The 19,827-nt window shown below is 41.0% G+C and overlaps 1 protein-coding gene across 2 annotated transcripts in view; it reads right to left on the bottom strand.

The window, feature by feature from the left end:
- Positions 1-3,447, bottom strand: part of zbtb7c (zinc finger and BTB domain containing 7C) — a 244,214-nt gene extending 240,767 nt beyond the window's left edge. For both annotated transcript variants that reach the window (XM_087990814.1, XM_043717424.2), the window contains exon 1: positions 3,188-3,447. The gene's annotated coding sequence lies outside the window, so the exon portion shown is untranslated. The remainder of the gene's footprint in view (positions 1-3,187) is intronic.
- Between the last annotated feature and the right edge of the window lie 16,380 nt (positions 3,448-19,827).

The raw sequence follows: 19,827 nt of genomic DNA, 5'->3' as shown, positions 1-19,827 counted from the left end.
CAGTCAGTACAGGGTATACAGATTTTTAGTTTCTCAGAAATGGAATATAAACAGGAAAGTGCAGCTGAAGCAGAAGATGAACCATGATTTTATTAAATTGGGGAGCAGGTTTGAGGGGTATTGGCTACCTTCACATTTATGTTCTGACTGAGCAAGTACTGTTGAGTGTGCTTTATTTTCGATGAGGCATTAAATGGAGACCATGAACTGCTCTCTAAATTGGAGAAAGGAAACTACCATGGCACCTCAAAATAGGTGCACACAAGTTATCCCTAGTAATCTGGCCAATATTCATCCTTCAAACAAAATCACAAGCAAATTATCAAGTCATTATTACACTGCTGTTTGTCAAAGGTTGCCATATGCAAGTTGGCTGTAGTTTTTCCTACTAAAGTAACTTGCACTTAACTGTTAAACACAATTGTTAAACAGTACACCATTGTCTGTAAAGTGTTTTGGGATGTCATGGAATTATTTGAATTGTGTAATTCCATGCATTTTAGTAACTAATCCAAGACTATCGTCACACTTTTAACATTGCAGATGGAAAAGAAAGTCTTTAACAGTCAATGATATCATCCATTCCAAATTGTGCCAAACAAAACACCATTCCAATTAGAATTAGAGGGCATAGGTTAGGGTGAGGGGGAAAGATAAATGAGATCTCCGGGGCAACTTTTTCACGCAGAGGGTGATACATATATGGAATGAGCTGCCAGAGGAAGTGGTGGAGGCTAGTGCAATTACAACATTTAAAAGGCATTTGGATGGGTATATGCATAGGAAGGATTTAGAGGGATATGGGCCAGGTGCTGGCAGGTGGGACTAGATTGGGTTGGGATATGTGGTCAGCATGGACAAGTTGGACCGAAGAGTCTGTTTCCGTGCTATACATCGGTATGACTCTAACTACTGCATAGAGCTAATATATGTGCACAAATCACAAAACTGACATTTTTCCACATCACAAAAGAAATTCCTTCTAAGTTTGCTTATGTCACGTACATAAATGTAACCCAAAAAGACCTTGCTGAAACCCACTCAACTCCCACCCATCCCCAATAATATGACACTTGCTAATAAGCTATATATTAAATTGGGAAGGTAGTTCATTGGTCCTATAATGATCAAAATTGCCTTTATATCAATCTTTCATTCATTCCCAATACAAAATATAAGAAAACCAAATATCTGATTTTTTAAATTCATAAAATTTGATTACTTGAAAAAAATCCCATAAGTCAAATTACCAATGATTTGGAGGCACAACTAGCATTTCACCAGTTTAGCCATGTGCAAAAATGTGTGTCTCTCACACACAACATACACAAGAACACCATCCATAATGACCATGGGCATCTCTTTCTATTAGAGAAACAATTGTTTACATAAAGCTTAAGGTAACCAATCCACAAATGAGAGGTAAGGTGCGGAAACAAGTCTTCATGAATTACCACAGTTGGTATGGAGATTGAACGCACATTGTTGGCTTTATTCTGCACTGCTCTCTACTCATCTGGCTAACTGAGCTAACCAATCCCCCTACGTGCAATATATTAAGTGTGCACATTTACTTAGAGGCATGTTTCAGTCTCAGGTGCAACGCATCTTAATGAAGATTCTAGGTTGTTATCCACCAGTTTCAAATGGTATTTTAATTTCAGAGTGTGGCTTAGAGTGTTCATCTGTACATTTATGCCCAATTAAACTGTCCCTGTTCTCCATCTAGAACATTTTTATGTTTATTGCCTTTTATTATGTTGTTATGCAATTATTGTTAGGATTAATTTCTCCTGTTGAAATCTTTCATTGGTTGAGTTGGCCATAAAAGAAGGACAGGACCCCTTTCATTATTCAGATGCTGGTACTTCCATAACATTGAAAGCTGGAGTTTTTAATGTGTATTACACACAATAATTAGTAAATAACCCATAAGCAGTAAGCAAGAGGAATAATGCAAACAATGATCAACAACACACACACTGCTTTTGTCTTACCATTTTGCCAATAAATGCACATAACATTTAGAGTACATATGCATATACCACAAGAATAAGTAGTGATGACATGCCTGTGGCTGTACTTTTTTTCTCATTTATTTCAATCAATAGCTACATTTGGTTTCCCAATTAGCCATTTATGGTTAGTAGTTAACATATTAAACTGCAAACCACTGAATAAACCCCGACATAAGCATACTTTTTGACATTTGATTAAAACGGAGATTTACTGAATCCTGTAGCCTGGATACCAAAGGAAGAAGATATCCACAGTAAATCTTGGCCAGTTTTCCTCAGATTTAAATTCCCAGGTTATCCCCTTATAGTTATTTCTAGGTATAAATCAACTCCACCAAAAACCATAACTCCTCAATCTTTTAACTGCCATTAATGAAGTCTCTTATTACCCCATGTTGTTGAAATATTCATAGTGCTAACATCTATGTACTTTTCCAAATACTGTAAGCCTATGGACAAGCTACTTCAATTTTTAACTGATGAAGTGATTCCATTAAAGTGGCTCGGTTAAAGAAAAAATTACATTACGAGCATGTGATTAATGAACACTTTCGTGCAGAAACTGAATTATTGGTGCTTTTGGATCTGCATATTCAGCAAGCCTTCATGACATCAAGGGAGGTAAACAAATGAATGTATCTTTTAGATTGCGGAATCACAAGTTTTGCAAAGAATGTTGCATTAACTTCATCCTCTACATTAGTGGAGGATCTTGTCAGCACAGCCACACCTGGTAATCCTCCTCTATATTCAACCATCGACAAGCTCCCTTAATCACATTCCACAGATCACTGAATATGGTAGCAACCTCTCTTTCCACGTACACTCAGCGCCAATTCTCTCACTCTTGTTCCCTGGAGTAAACAACAATCCTGTAAATTTATTACTCAGCGACCTTTTCCATGCACATCGAATACCTGGCCAAACTCCCTCAACGCTATCTTCCAGGTCGCAGAATAGCATCGTCCTTTCTTTCACACTAGATCACCTGACAAGCCCCGAAAAGGATGTTTCTCCATCTCAGAATGGTACCTGATCTGTCCAATGTTTAATACAGAAAATGTAGCCCCTTCAACCATTATCCTTTTATACCTGACAACAGAAGTTTATCAACAAACACAGCAACAATGTTCCCACGGCAGAAGCTGATACAGATAGACAGACGGTACCTGTTGTGTCCTCTCCCAGTCACTGTTAAATGCTGTTATTTATTTTCCCCTTCAGATTTTTTTCCTCTCTTTTAATGCCTCTTCCCTCTATCAGTCCACAATCCCTTGATGATGGAGTGTCAGTGAATCAGGAGCCCGGATGGATATGTGTGTCTCCTCTCCCTTCCCATATCCTGTAATAATAAAAGATGTGCTTGGTAAGGGAGGAAAAAAAACCTCACCCAACCTAGCAAAAAAAAGGGAAAGCAGATATATGGAGAGATATTGCCCTTCCTCTCACGTAACAGCCTGAGCTAATAGCAACCACAGACGGCGTGAGGGTGGGCAGAAATCTAGGCTGCTTCTATTGACAGGAATTCCAACCAATTCTAACGCAAAGTCCCGCGTGCCCGACCCACCTCCTCTCCAACCGTTAATTCGTGGGGGTGGGGACAGCAAGCAGCTGCCAATCAGGGAATAGTAAGCGGCGCGAGCGTATTCAGGCGGGAGGGAGGAAGAATGGGGAGTGTTCTCGCGCTTCCAGCCCCGCCCTTCGCCTCCTGACGTGCAGCAGCGGGCAAAGATTGGCACGGAAAGGGAGCGGGGCGAGGGAGGATTCTCCAATCAGCGCAATGGAGGTGGGGTTCAGGTGTCGGTGTTTGACAACTAATGTCTTGATTGATTGGCAGCCACATTAGCCCAATGAGGACAGAGAATAGATGGGTGGAGTCGTCCAACCGTGAACATGCGATGGACCTTTTCATCGCGGCGATTTGTCCACGCAGGTCGGACTTAGTGTGGGTCACGACTTGACGGTAAGCGTCTGTCGAAAATCTGGAGAATAAAACTCTTCAGAAGCCGAAAATGTAAGCTAAGGACAGAAACCACTCAGCAGTTTCTGAAGACAGATGAACAGAAAGTTTATCAAAATCCGTGAAAAGGGAATCAACCGAAGGGGTTTTTAAATTAGATTTTTTAGAATGTAAAAGTAAGAAAAAGCATTGACAGCAGCATCAAAAATATTATAACCATTCTTCAAAATCGATTTTCAATCCTGAATATAACTAACTCCATCTCCTCCATCAACCACAAAGTCTTTAAAAAAAACTAGCGGGATTTCAGCCACATGGTCTTAGAGTCATATAGATGTACACCATGGAAACAGACCCTTCGGTCCAACTCGTCCATGACAACCAGATATCCCAACCTAATGTAGCCCCATTTACCAGCACTTGGCCCATATCCCTCCAAACCCTTCCTATTTATATACCCAACCAGATGCCTTTTAAATGTTGCAATTGTACAAACCACCTACTTCCTTTGGCAGCTCATCCCATGCACACACTCCCCTCTGCTTGAAAAAGCTGCCCCTTGAGTCCCTTTTATATCCTTCTCCTCTCGACCTAAACCTATGTCCTGTACTTCTGGACTCCCCACTCCAGGGAATAGACTTTGTCTATTTATCCAATCCATGCCCCTCATGATTTTATAAAACGCTGTAAAGTCACCCCTCAGCCTCTAACGCTCCACAGAAAGCAGCCCCTGCCTATTCAGCGTCTCTGTATATCTCAATTCCTCCAACCCTGGCCACATCCTTGTAAATCTTTCCTGAACCCATTCAAGTTTCACAACATCCCAGAGACCAGAACTGCACAAAATATTCCAAAAGTGACTTAGCCAATGTCCTGTACAGCTGCAACATGACTTCCCAACTGCTCACTCAATACTCTGACCAATAAAGGAAAGCATACCAAACGGCTTCTTCACTATCCTACCGACCTGTGACTCTACTTTCAAGGAGGTATGAACCTGCATCCAAGGTCTATTTGTTCAGCAACACTCCCCAGGACCTGAGCGTATATGTCCTGCTAAGATTTGCTTTTCCAAAATGCAGCACCTCACATTTATCTAAATTAAACTCCATCTGCCGCTCCTTAGCCCAATGGCCCATAACCTTCTTCACTGTCTACTACACCTCCAATTTTGGTATCATTTGCAAACTTACTAACTATACCTTGTATGATCACATCCAAATCATTTATATAAATAACGGAAAGTAGTGGATCCAGCACCAATCCTTGTGGCACTCCACTGTTCACAGGCCTATAGTCTGAAAAACAACCCTCCACCACCACCCTCTGTCTCCTACCTTTGAGCCAGTTCTATGCGTGTCTCGAGAGAATTCCTAGAAGCATGGCATTCCAACCAGAACTCTATCAAGAAACAAATTGATTTGGACCTCATTTACCACCCCCTAAGAAAAAGAATAGGAATTGACATCACCAACCCAAACATATAAATAGAAAGCAGGAATCTTCAGCAGTGCTTAATCCGGAGGTTTACTGAACATGTTACCTTGTATGGTGATAAAACATCTGAAATTGAACCTTCCAGCTCAGTGAGGAAACCTACATCCAGATCTCATTTGGTATCTCTCCCATCTCCTGTGGCTCCACACAACAGCTGCCTTGCTGATCTTTGAGGGGCCCTATTCTCTCCCTAATTACTCTTTTGTACTTAATGTATTTAGAACATAGAACAGTACAGCACAGGAACAGGCCCTTTGGCCCACGATGTTGTGCCAAACATGATGCAAAATAAAACTAATCCTTTCTGCCTTCCCTTGGTCCATATCCCTCCATTCCTTGCAAATTCATGTGCGAATCTAAAAGACCCTTAACTGTCCTTATCCTATCTGCCTCTTGTAAAAACACTTTGGATTCTCCTTACCCTAATTGCCAAAGCTATCTCATTTCCCCTTTTTGCCTTCCTGATTTCCCTCTTTAGTATACTCCTACTGCCTTTATACTCTTTTAAATATTCACTCGATCTCTCCTGTCTATACCTGACATATGCTTCCTTCTTTTACTTAACCAAACCCTCAATTTCTCCAGTCATCCAGCATTCCCTACACCTACTAGCCTTTCCTTTCTCTGGACTCTGGTTATCTAATTTCTAAAGTTTTCCCATTTTCCAGCCGTCCCTTTACCTGAGAACATTTGGCCCCAGTCAGCTGTTGAAGTTGTTCTATCTCTTACAGCCAGTCAATGAAGAAGGGTACCAGAAGTCAATGTCTAGTTTTTGAAAAACGTAGACAATTTTATAGCTCCCAACTCTACAAAGCATCACCTGAAAGTGTTCTCTTCATCCACTTCTCAGCATATGCAGTTAATCTATGATCAGCATTGTGCTCCACTAATGATGAAAGACCAATTCTTTCTGGAGTTTGACACGAGTAGAATTCCTAAACCACAACATCTTCATTTACTTGAGGATTTCAGTGCAAATGTGGGCAGGGACCTTGAAGCATGACCCTCATGCCTTAGGCATTAAGTCCTTGGAAAAGATGAGTGAGAACAGAGACCATTTGATCTTTACTGCTATCGCAAGCTTTGTGTAATTTATACCTTTACTTGCTTAAAACATGCCACAAGGAAACTTTGGAACATCTGAGATAAGGGCACTATATTAGTCAGAAGTTTTTAAAACAAACAACACAACTATGCTACACAGAGCAAGCAATTGCAGATCAACTACAGGGTGTTAGGAAGGACATTTAGGATTTTCATTGTGTAATAGTAAAAGAAAAGCGATATACTCTAATTCCAAGTCAGGATGGCCCTTGTCTAATCCCATTAGCCAACATTTGGCCCATGTCCCTCTAAACTCTTCCTATTGATGTATCCATCCAGATGCCTTTTAAATGTTGTAATTGTACCTGCCAGCCCTCGCTCATACATGCACCGCCTACTGTGACAGTTGCCCCTCAGATCATTTTTAAATCTTTCCCCTCTCACCTTGGTCTCGCCTAACCTAGGATATGTTAGATTGCTGCTTTGTCCTGAATGGTGTCAAACTTCTTGAATGTTGTTAGAGGTGTTGGAAGGGCATTTGCCCAAAATGTCGACTCTCTTGCTCTTCGGATGCTGCCTGACCTGCCGTCCTTTTCCAGCGCTACGCTTTTCAATTCTGACTCCAGTATTTGCAGTCCTTATTTTTTCCAAGGAGCTGCAACCAACCAGGCAAGTGGAATGCATTCCACCACACTCCTGACTTGTGCCTTGTAGATAGTAATTTGGCATGGATTCACAGGAGGTGAGTTACTTGACACAGAATTCCTGGTTTTATCTGATCTTGTAACCTCAGTATGCATAGGGCTGATCCAGTTCAGTTTCTGGTCAATGATAACTTCCAGCATGTTGATAGTGGGGGACTCGGCATGATAATGCCATTACTAATCAGGGGCAATAGTTAAATTGTCTTGTTGGAGATTGTCATTGCTTGGCACTTCTGTGACATGAATATTACTTGCCACTTAACAGCCTAAATCTAGATTTTGACCAGGTCTTGCCATATTTGGACAAGGACTGCTTCAGTAGCTGAGGAATGTTCTTTAACTTGATGCAATCATCAAACATCTGCAGTTCATTCCTTTTGATGTAAGGAAAATCAAAGCATTCCTCTGCAAGTGCCATTTAATAACACTATCAATAAAACATCCGTCGATGCTCATGCTCAGTAGTAGACTGACAAGGCAATAATTGGTTGGGTTGGATTTGTCTGCGTCTATGCACAGGACATAACTGTGCCATTTTCCGTGTTATAAAGTAGATACCAATGTTGTAACTGTTGGCCAGAGCATGGCTGGTTCTGGAACACAAATATCAAAATATTTTACCTTCTTTCAATCTTCCCTACTGTATTCACAGCTCACATTGTATCCTCTACATTGACAAAACCAAACACAGACTGCGTGATCACTGTGTGAAATAGGCTCTGTCCACAAGAAAGATCCAGTCCAATCCTTCACTTGCCATTCCAATACACCAGCACACCCTTGTGTTTAACGTTTCTATCCAAACCTTCTTGCAGTGTTCCAGTGAAACCTAATGAGTACTGTGGGTAATTCTGGTCTCTCTGCTATAGAAAGGATGTTGTGAAACTTGAAAGGATTCAGAAAAGATTTACAAATATGTTGCCAGGGTTGGAGGGTTTGAGCTATAGGGATAGGTTGAGGCTGGGGCTATTTTCCCTGGAGAGTCAGAGGCTGAGGGGTGACCTTTTAGAGGTTTATAAATTCATGAGGAGCATGTATATGGTAAGTATACAAAATGTTTCTCTGCAGTGGGGCGTCCAAAATTAGAGGGCATAGGTTTAAAGTGAGAGGGTAAAGATTTATAAGGGACAACTTTTCATTTGGCAACTCATTCCATACACACACCATCCTCTGCGTGAAAGTGGTGGAGGCTGGTACAATTAGAACATTTTAAAGGCATCAGGATGGGTATATGAATAGGAAGGGTTTACAGGGATATAGGTCAAATGCTGACAAATGGGACTAGATTTATTTAGGATACCTGATTAGCATGGATGGCTTGAACCGAAAAGTCTGTTTCTGTGCTTGCTCTATGACTCGAACCAGCTATTCATTTTTCATTTGGGTACTTTACAGTATTCAGGATTTTAATATTAGAGTTCAACAACATCAGACCATGAACTCTGTATTCCATTGAGTAACCCCTCTCTCCAATGTCTTCTTTTCATGTGTTTACATCCAGTAAAGCAGACCTAGTTTCTCCTATTGACACCTAATCATCATCAGCTGTATCTTTTCTCTCCTATCTTTGGCACTCCTTGTGTCTGGCTGTGGCACCTTCCCTATCTATTCTGCAGCATAAAATCCATCATTTTTCCAGTCCTCTTCAGTTCCTAAGAGGAGTCATATTGGATTTTGGAGTCATCAAGAGTCCTACAGCACGGAGACAGGCCCTTTGGCCCACACTGGTCCATGCCGACCAAAATGTCCATTCACCCTAACCCCACTTACCTGCACTTGGCCCATATCCTTCTAAACCTTTCCTATCCAAATACCTTTTAAACTCTATGACTCTAAATGTTGTTAATGTACCTGCTTCAACCATTTCTGCTGACAGCTCATTCCATATGCATACCATCCTCTGTGTAAGAAGTTGCCCCTCAGATTCCCATTTATTCTTTCCCCTCTTATCTTAAACTGATGCCCAGTCGAAATGGTGTCCTTCCTCATCCATATGTAAGGATACTAGTGAGAGAGGGTCATGTCTTTTTGTGGCTAGTTGGTGTTCATGTATCCTGGTGGCTAGTTTTCTGCCTGTTTGTCTAATGTAGTCCTTGCACGGTATTTTGTAAATTACATTAGTTTTGCTAGTTGTCTGTAGGGGAGGGTGGCTAGGGTTTCTGGACGTGTCTTGTCTGCTTGTTTGGGTTTGTTGCTGAGAAATTGGCAGACTGTCTTCATTGGGTACCCAATCCTTTTTTAATACACGGTATAGATGATTTTCCTTTGCTCTGCGTAGTTCCTCTGTGCTGCAGTGTGCGTTGGCTCGTTGAAGTAATGTTCTGATGCACCTTCGTTTGTGGATGTTGGGGTGATTGCTTCTGTAGTTCAATACTTGGTCTGTATGTGTTGCTTTCCTGAAGATGCTGGTTTGAAGTTCCCCATTGGCTGTTTGCTGTGACATCTAGGAATGGCAGTTTGTTGTGTGGACAAATCAAACAAAGACACACACGAGAATTCCTCGAAGCATGGCATTCCAACCAGAACTCTATCAGCAAACCCACCGAATTAGACCCCATCTACCACCCCCTGAGAAAGGAACAGGAAGTGACTTCACCACAAGAATTGACATCACCAACCCAAAGAAACCCAAATATATAAATAGAAAGCAGGAATTTTCGGCAGTGCTTCGCCTGCGTTCCACTGTAGACGTTACCTAGTAGGGTGATGAAACATCTGGAAATAAACCTTCAAGCTCAGCGAGCAAACCTACATCCAAAACTGTATAGACAGTTGGGAAAGATGAGGTGAAACACAAACTACATCTATAATGTATAGAGAACATGGAAAATCTGGACAGTGCTTTTAGCAAAACTGCATTTCAAACCCTCAATGGAGGCAGTTTGCAAAGCTATTAGCTGGCTAGTAATGGGCCAAACTCAAGATGCTGATGCTGCAACACCCGAACTCCTCAAGCACAGGAAACTGGCAAACCTACAATATCTGTAGAAACGTCTGTGTCTGCTAAAGGCAAGGACAGTGCTTTTGTGTAATGCAAATATTGTGACCGTGTACAAGAACAAGAAGAACTGTAGCAATTGCATTAATTATCAATGCCATCTCCCTACAGATCATCATGGGAAGGTGTGCCTGAGGGTCGCACTTATCAGATGGTAGATCTTGGCTGAATGTTTCTCCCTGAATCCCAGTGTGATTGAAGAACAAGAAGATCTACAATTGAAATGATCTATTCAGCCTGGCAGCTAAAAGAAAAGTACTATGAACTAAGAAGATGACTATATAGTGTAGCATTACAACCTGAAAATCTTGTTCCATTATATTTAGAGCAGCCCCTTCAAGTTACCAAGCAGGGCTGCAAACGTACACAACATATAAACACTTGGAACATGGACTTTTTAAGGCCAAAGAAGTGATAATCAGTCTGAGAATTCATGAACCACCTTAATACTTATGACATGGGACTGCTATGTACAACATCCTCCACCCTGTATTCTCCATGGAAGATTGGAGGACTCACTTATCAACTTATGTCTCTTCAAATTCTTTTGAGTAAACCAGAAAAAAATGACCACATTACCTATTTAAAACTCATTGAAGGGGAATATGTCTGAGGTATTTTTAAAATATATTTTCAATATACCAATTAAAGTTAATGAATAGCCCCAAAGGAACACAATAACAAAAAACAAAAAACCTTTAACAGAAACTGATCAAAATCAAATAATAATTCCAGGACAACTGGTGTATTCAACCCTCTGGCACCCAACTGATACAAAAAAAAGATATCTCCTTTGTGCTCTTGTTCATTAAACAATGATCATTTGATGACTGGAGTACTGCAGAGATCAGTGCTTGATTACCACAGCACAATATATTAACAATAATTTGAATAAGGGAATCAAATGTAATATTTCCAGGTTTGCTGATGACGCAGATTGAGAGTAGTGAGCAGAATGTAATGAGGCTTCAGGAAAATTTAAACAAGTTGAATAATTGCAGATGCAGTAGGACATGGAGAAGTATGAAATTGTCCACTTTGGTAGAAAAAAAACAGAATGGTGGAGTTCTATTTAAATGTTCTTGTGCAAAGAAGCCAGTGTATCCTTGTACATCAGTCACTGAAAATAAGAATGCAGGTGCATCAAGCAGTTAGGAAGGCAAATAGTATGTTGGTCTTCATTCTCAGAGTTTGACTATAGTGGAGCATGGAAGTCTTACTGCAGCTGTAGAGGGTCTTGTTGAAACCATACCTAAAGGATTCTCTACAGTTTTAGATATAGGGATAATATTTCCTCAACTGAGGGTCTAGAACCTATCGGTCATGGAAGGCCTCAAATTCAGGTTGTGCGTTAGGCCATTTCAGATTGAGATGAAGAGAACTTTCATAACTTAGAGGATGGTGAACTGTTGAATTCTGTACCACAGTAGCCTGTGGAGGCCAAGCCACCAAATGTATTTTCAAGAAATAAATAGATTTCTACACACTACAGGGGTCAAGGGATGTGGGGAGAACAGGATTTGAGAGAAAATCAGAAATGATCGCATTGAATGGCAGGACAAGCTCAATGAACCAAATAGCCTACTCCTGCTTCCATTTGCTACATTTCTATTAAGAAATTAATGAAGTCTTATGGCAGCAGGCCAAATCTGGGGGAAGAACCCTTCTGCTGATTATCACCTGCTGGCCCTGTTCCCTTCTGCTGATAATCAGTAGTCTTCATGTTGAACACCAGTTAGAAGGAACATTGATGGTGGCAATGCCATAGAACCTATCTGTTGGGAACTTCAGTACTCAATAGCACCAGCACATATTGAGTTGAACACAACTGTTAATCTAAGTTTGCAATAGCTAGTGAGAGAATCAACAAGAGGGGAAAACCAACTGACCTTACCCTTGTGAATCTGTTGAGGACAGCATTGGTAGGAATGACCACCATAATATCCTTGTGGAGAAAAAGTTCTATCTTTACATTGAGTGTACAATTCATTGTATTGTTTGACTTAATGGGACAGCGTTTAAACATATCTAGCAGTGCAAAACTGGACATCTGTGGAGGTGCTGTCAGCCATGAGCAGCAGCAAAATTGTGTCCAACCAATCTACAGCCTCATGGCATTGTATATTCCACCTGCCTACCAATACCAGCAAGCAAGGAAGTTTGCAAGTTCAGTGAAATATGCAAGAGGACATGTCTAGAGCAACACCAGGCCTGGCTAAAAGTTTGATATCAATGACTTGAAGGTCTGATACAGGAATGACAAAAAGAATAAACATCATATGATCAACAGGGCTAAGCAATCTAAAAAGCAATGAATTAGATCTAAGGTGCGCAGTCCTAACAAATCCAGCTCTGAATGATGGCAAACATTTGCACAATTACCAGGATGGTATTGTTATAAAGAGGGGGTTGAACCCCCTCTGAGAATTAAAACCAAAACACGGAGCACCTCATCTACAATCTGTAAAAGGAGTGTGAAAAGTGGTGTAACCTACTCTTTAGCAACTTCTAGTGGTTAAAATAATTCCAACACTCACTTTAAAATCAACAAGTAACTATTCATCTAACTCTAACAATGAACAAATTAACTAAACTATTAACAAACTGAATAAATCCCTTCTACTAACCATTCCTGAATAAAGCAAGATTCTAATGGTATACAGTTCCAATAAATACAAGTCTCTCATATAAAAAAATAGAGTTTAGTCTCTTGAAGTTACAGCCAGGTTACGTGTTCTGGAAATTCTGTGCCTTCTCTTCTGTGCCATCTCCATCATTAGTACCATTATTATTTAGATGGTGCTTTCTTTGTGAGAGAGAGAGCTGAGGGCCATTAGCTCTGGCGGATGACAGCTTACTTTGGGGTCTTTGTCCAGCTACCCCCTTCTTTTATTCCCTTGATGACATACCAATATTTCTTACAATAGGATTGGTCCTATGTTGTCAAAACCATCAGATTTAAATTTAACAGGTTTTTAGTATCTAAGTACCTGGTTCAAATTGATTGATTAAATTCAAAAGACAGTTGACTTGACAGTAACTGATGCTTTGCCTGAGAACTGTACAGCCTTTTAGTGGGCGACACAGTGGCACAGTGGTTAGCACTGCTGCCTCACAGCGCCAGAGACCCGGGTTCAATTCCCGCCTCAGGCGACTGTGTGGAGTTTGCACATTCTCGCCGTGTCTGCGTGTGTTTCCTCTGGGTGCTCCGGTTTCCTCCCACAATCCAAAAATGTGCAGGTTTGGCCATGCTAAATTGCCCGTAGTGTTAGGTGAAGGGGTAAATGTAAAGGAATGGGTCTGGGTGGGTTACGCTTCGGCGGGTCGGTGTGGACTTGTTGGGCCGAAGGGCCTGTTTCCACACTGTAAGTAATCTAAAATCTAATCTTTTGATACAAATGTTTCAATTCAGGTGCTGGCTGCGTACTTTTAAGCAAACATTCAAGCTGCTGCTCTCAGGCATCCATTTTAAATCTCTAAGCACTGAACAGCACCATCTTTTAAAGGGACCATGCAATGCTTTTACCCCACCCCCCCAGCATTTTACAATTTGACAAGCACTAAATTCTAACTTCCTGTCTCCCAATCTACAATTACTCTACCCAACTTCACAACAGCATAGCTCCTCAAATGCCCCTATCCTCAAGAATGTGAAATCAAAAAATGACTGAAGGCATCAATTACTGAAAAAGTTGTGAACTATGACAGCATTCTCACAACAATAATGAAGACTTGTGTTCCAGCACTAGCCTTCCCTCCAGCCAAGCTATTCCAACATAGTTACACATAGACATCTACATGACTGTGGAAAATTGCCATGGTATGATCTTTCCACAAAAGCCAAGATAAATCCAACTCAGCTGATTATTGCCCACAACAGTATGTACTCCATCATCGGCAAAGTGATGGAAAGGGTCATTGACAGTGCAGTCATGACATTTGCTCAGCAATAACCTACTCAATGAAACAGTTTGAGTTTCACTAGGACTACTTGCCTCCAGATCTTATTACAGCTTTGCTCAAAACATGGAGAAAATAGCTGAACTCCACAGGTGTCTGTCAGTGGGAAAAATGTCAGAATCTATTACAAAGGATGTAAAAGCAGAGCACTCAGAAATACATAATATTTTGAAGCAGAGTCAGCATGTCTTCACAAAGGGAAAACCATGCCTACCAAATTTATCAGAATTTTCTGAGGATCTAAAACAGCAAAGATAGTTAAAGGAGATGCAGTAAATATATTTGGAGTTGCAGAAGATGTTTAATAAGTGAAATAACTCATTAGAGGCAGACATCCAATCACCAATCACCTTTTATTTACAAATGCATAGCCTTTGACAATAGCACGGCCCCACATTGAGTCAGGTATTCCACGGGCTCAGTGCACCTTTATGTCAGCCAAGTCTCCCCAATTGGACCAGATTAACAGCCCCAATTAGGGAACTATGAGAACCAGCTGTCTGATTGAGTTACAATTGTTGCAAACATGTACCATATATAAGGATATTTGATAACTGCCCAGGGAGTTGGGGCATGAATAGATGATTACCTAACCAAAAGAAGACAGAGGATTGAAATAACAGAGACATTTCAGGATTATTTGGAAGCACTAGCTTTCGGAGCGCTGCTCCTTCATCGGGTGTTTGCGGAGTATAAGATTGTAAAACACAGGATTTATAGCAAAAGCTTACAATGTGATGCAACTGAAATTATAGATTGAAAAAGACTTGGATTGTTTGTTAAGTCTCTCATCTTTTAGAATGATCGTGTTGGTTTTAAGTTTCTCAACGGCAGTTTGGAACAATAAATGGTGTTCTAGTCAGTGACACCTGCATCCTGTGAATGAATATTAAAGAAAACTTTAAGGATACCTATCAAACTAGCATAACTATTTGGGGGTGGGTGAATGACATTGTACTTCAGTCACTGTGGTGTCTATTGGCTACAGAAAGAAGAGTTTTATACTCTTTTTGAGAACCAGTAAAGGTAGTAATAACCAAATTAATGAAATAAAACTAATTAGTGGTGGTAGTTGTGACGAAGCTGCTCCTTTAACTAGATTAAGTTGTTCTTGATTTTCTTTTTCAGTGAGGTCATAAAAGCCACTGACTCTGAAAAGTCTAAGGTTTTAGGACCAGTTTGATTTTAGCTAACAGATAATGCCTCAGGCAACAGCTTTTAAGTTTTTGAAAAAATAACACTTGTACAATGAAAGGGGAGTGGCCAGTTCTCCCAGCTCTTACTTTCTCTGGTTTGGTTTGGTTTAGTTTGGTTTTTAGCAGTCATGTGAAAAGGCTGCTGGATACCAAAGAAGCGGGCTGATGTTTCTCTCTCTCTGACCTCTCTCCTGTAAGATCCTGTGTTTGATTTTACTCTTTGTGCCAAGGGGTGTTTATGGGGATTGTTGCAAGTATTTAGAACAGCATTGATCTGTTGGGTTTTTGGATAAGTTAAGTAGTTCTGTATTCTGTTCTGTTTTGTTTGTGTTTCATTTGGTAATCTTGTCAATAAATTCTGTTTTATTTGAAACTAAGTGGTTTGACCAACTGCATCACTCCTGGATTATTCACATTATACCTCCTTAAAACAACTAGCAAAGGCCACTTGTAATGTTTTGAGGATGACTGGCCTGGTCCATAGCACACTTTAAAGGAACATTGTAAAACAATCAAAACATGAACAGAAACTTACCAAATTAAAATATTTTGGAGATAATACATTGCACCTACTTTGTAAATGACGGAAGGAAGGAGATCTCTTAATACTGTGATCAAATTAACTGGAAGAACTAGCCATTAAAGAACAATGGAATGAAAATCAAATTGCATTCGAAACTTAAATCACAATGCCCTACACCACCTATTGGTCACAGAAGGGGTGTCTCCTAATATGTGAGTAAGTGATTATCCAATAAGATCCCTCCACCTGCAGACACTTACCCTTAATTTCTACAATTAATAATAGTCCTATAATTTCTATACACTGAAAATAATAGTCAGAAAGTCATGAAGATTGTATGTTTGAACTTCGTTTTGCTCAAATTACCTGTTAAGATCCCAATTATGAGAATACATAGAATCCCTACAGTGTGGAAGCAAGCCATTCAGCCCATCAAGTCCTCACTGACCCTCTGAAAGGCATCCCATCCTGACCTATCCTCTACCCTATCCTTGTAACCCCACATTTTCCATGGCTAATACATCCGACCTACACATCCCTGTACACTGGATTTAGTATGGCCAACCCACCTAAACTGCCCATCTTTAGATTGTGGGAGGAAACCAGAGCACCCAGAGGAAACTCTCACAGTCATGGGGAGAATGTGCAAACTCCACACAGACCATTGTCCAAGGCTGGGATCAAGCCTCAGTTCCTGGCACTGTGAGGCACTGGTCCATAATGCTAACCACTGAGCCACCATGCCATACTGTACAAACAAATCATTGTTATGATCTGGCTTGATAGATTTTAGCTAATCATATAGGTTTTTAAAAACAATTGATGAAAGTTATGTGGTACCATATACTAGCATTGTTTCAATTCCTTTTTTTAAAACATTGAATTCAAATTTTAACCATCTGCCTTGTTGGGATTTGAGCCATGTCCCAAATCCATTAGCTGAGGACTAGTTGTTACTCGTCTATGATATTATCACTACCCCACCACCTGCTCTAGCAATCTAATTCTCTCTTGAATGACTTGATTGAAACTGCTTTAACCACACTCTAAATTATGCATTCCAGATCTGAATGTTTTCTCATATTGCCATTGATTGTTCCTTGTCATTTTCCATTGTCAATATAAGCCTTAGGCCAACTGTTCCCTAAATATTCCCCTATTAATACTTGATCCAGCTTATTCCTAGGAAGAATGTCTCACAGTGCTTCCTTTCTGTTTAGACTAAAAATGTACAGCTTTAGAATGAAGGAGCGTCGCTCCGAAAGCTAGTGTGCTTCCAATTAAACCTGTTGGACTATAACCTGGTGTTATGTGATTTTCAGCTTTAGAATGTTTTCCTAAACACATTCTAGGAGCTCTCTTCCCTTTCTACCCTTTGTACTTCCACTATCCCAGACAATATTTGAATATTTAAAGCCCCATTCTACGACTCTACCCATACCCGAGTCAAGTTTATTTAAACCTTCTCCATTCTTTGGCAAATTGTCCTGGAACAAAATTGGTCCTAGCTCTGTTTGTGCACAATACATCCATACTGTACAGGTCACTTCTCCAGAATCCCTCCCAATGTCCTGCTATTCCTAAATTTGTCCTATTTTGTGTATGTTACCGGAGTAATATGAAGATTACTACTTTTGATCTCTAACTAATTTCCTACTAAGCACCCTGAATTTTGATTACAAAGCTGCATCTCTCTTTCTATCTGTGTAATTGATACCATGTGGACCATGATCACTGGCTGTTCACCTTTTCCCCCTCAGAGTGCCTTGTAGCTGCTCATTGACATCCTGGATTCCTGAATTCAGATCTGCAGCCACAGAAATGCCTATCCACTCTTGTAATTATTGAATCTTCTGTCAGAAGTGCAGCCAGTCAGCCAAAGCTCATACTTGGATGACATGTTGCAGCTGAGATCTCACTCGCCTGTGTTGGCCTTATAGAACATAGAACATAGAAGGATACAGCGCAGTACAGGCCCTTTGGCCCTCGATGTTGCGCCGATCCAAGCCCACCTAACCTATACTAGCCCACTATCCTCCATATGCCTATCCAATGCCCGTTTAAATGCCCATACAGAGGGAGAGTCCACCACTGCTACTGGCAGGGCATTCCATGAACTCATGACTTGCTGAGTAAAGAACCTACCCCTAACATCTGTCCTATACCTACCACCCCTTAATTTAAAGCTATGCCCCCTCATAATAGCTGACTCCATACGTGGAAAAAGGTTCTCTATCTAACCCTATCTAAACCCCTAATCATCTTGTACACCTCTATCAAGTCACCCCAAACCTTCTTTTCTCCAATGGAAACAACCCCAAGTGCCTCAGCCTTTCCTCATACGATCTTCCTACCATACCAGGCAACATCCTGATAAACCTCCTCTGCACCCGTTCCAGTGCCTCCACATCCTTCCTATAGTATGGCGACCAAAACTGCACATAAAACTCCAGATGCGGCCGCACCAGAGTCTTATACAACTGCAACATGATCTCAGGACTCCGGAACTCAATTCCTCTACCAATAAAAGCCAGTACGCCATATGCCTTCTTCACCGCACTATTTACCTGGGTGGCAACTTTCAAAGATCTGTGTACATGGACACCAAGATCCCTCTGCTCATCCACACTACCAAGTATCCGACCATTAGCCCAGTACCCCATCTTTTTGTTACTCTTACCAAAGTGAATCACCTCACTGAACTACATTGAACTCCATTTGCCACCTTTGTGCCCAGTTCTGCAGCTTATCTATATCCCGCTGTAACCTGCCACATCCTTCCTCACTGTCAACAACTCCTCCGACTTTCGTATCATCCGCAAACTTGCTCACCCAACCTTCTAGCCCTTCCTCCAGGTCATTTATAAAAATGACAAACAGCAATGGTCCCAAAACAGATCCTTGCGGAACACCGCTAGTAACTGCACTCCAAGATGAACCTTTACCATTAACTACTACCCTCTGTCTTCTTCCAGCCAGCCAATTCCTAATCCAAACCTCCAACTCACCCTCAATGCCATACCTCCGTGTTTGAAGTTGCCTACCATGGGGAACCTTATCAAACGCCTTTCTAAAATACATATACACCACATCTACTGCTTTACCCTCGTCCACCTCCTTAGTCACCTTCTCAAAGAATTCAATAAGGTTTGTGAGGTACGACCTGCCCTTCACAAAACCATGCTGACTATCCTTGATCACATTATTCCTATCCAGATGTTCATAAATCCTATCCCTTACAATTCTCTCTAAGACTTTGCCCACAACAGAAATGAGACTCACCGGCCTATAGTTACTAGGGTTATCCCTACTCCCCTTCTTGAACAAGGGAACCACATTTGCTATCCTCCAGTCTTCTGGCACTACTCCTGTAGACAACGAGGACATAAAAATCAAGGCCAATGGTTCTGCAATCTCCTCCCTTGTTTCCCAGAGAATCCTAGGATAAATGCCATCAGGCCTAGGGGACTTATCTATTTTCACCCTTTCCAGAATTTCCAACACCTCTTCCCTACATACCTCAAAGCCGTCCATTCTAATTAATTGTGACTCAGTATTCACATCAGCAACAATGTCCTTCCTGAGTGAATACTGACGAAAAGTATTCATTCAGTGTCTCCCCAATCTCTTCAGCCTCCACACACAACTTCCCACTACTATCCTTGACTGGACTATTCCTACCCTAGTCATTCTTTTATTCCTGACATACCTATAGAAAGCCTTAGGGTTTTCCCTAATCCTACCAACTAAGGACCTTTCATGTCCCCTCCTTGCTGCTCTTAGCTCTCTCTTCAGGTCCTTCCTGGCTACCTTATAACTCTCAATCGCCCCAATTGAACCTTCACGCCTCACCTTTACATAGGCCACCCTCTTCCATTTAACAAGGGATTCCAATTCCTTATTAAACCACGGCTCCCTCACACGACC

This window comes from Chiloscyllium plagiosum, unplaced genomic scaffold (assembly GCF_037043375.1).
Source record: "Chiloscyllium plagiosum isolate Xiang-an unplaced genomic scaffold, Cpla_swu_hap1 HiC_scaffold_1, whole genome shotgun sequence".
NCBI classification, from domain to species: Eukaryota; Metazoa; Chordata; class Chondrichthyes; order Orectolobiformes; family Hemiscylliidae; genus Chiloscyllium; species Chiloscyllium plagiosum.
Note: the sequence above shows the minus strand (reverse complement) of the source record. Positions and strands in the feature narration are given on the sequence as shown.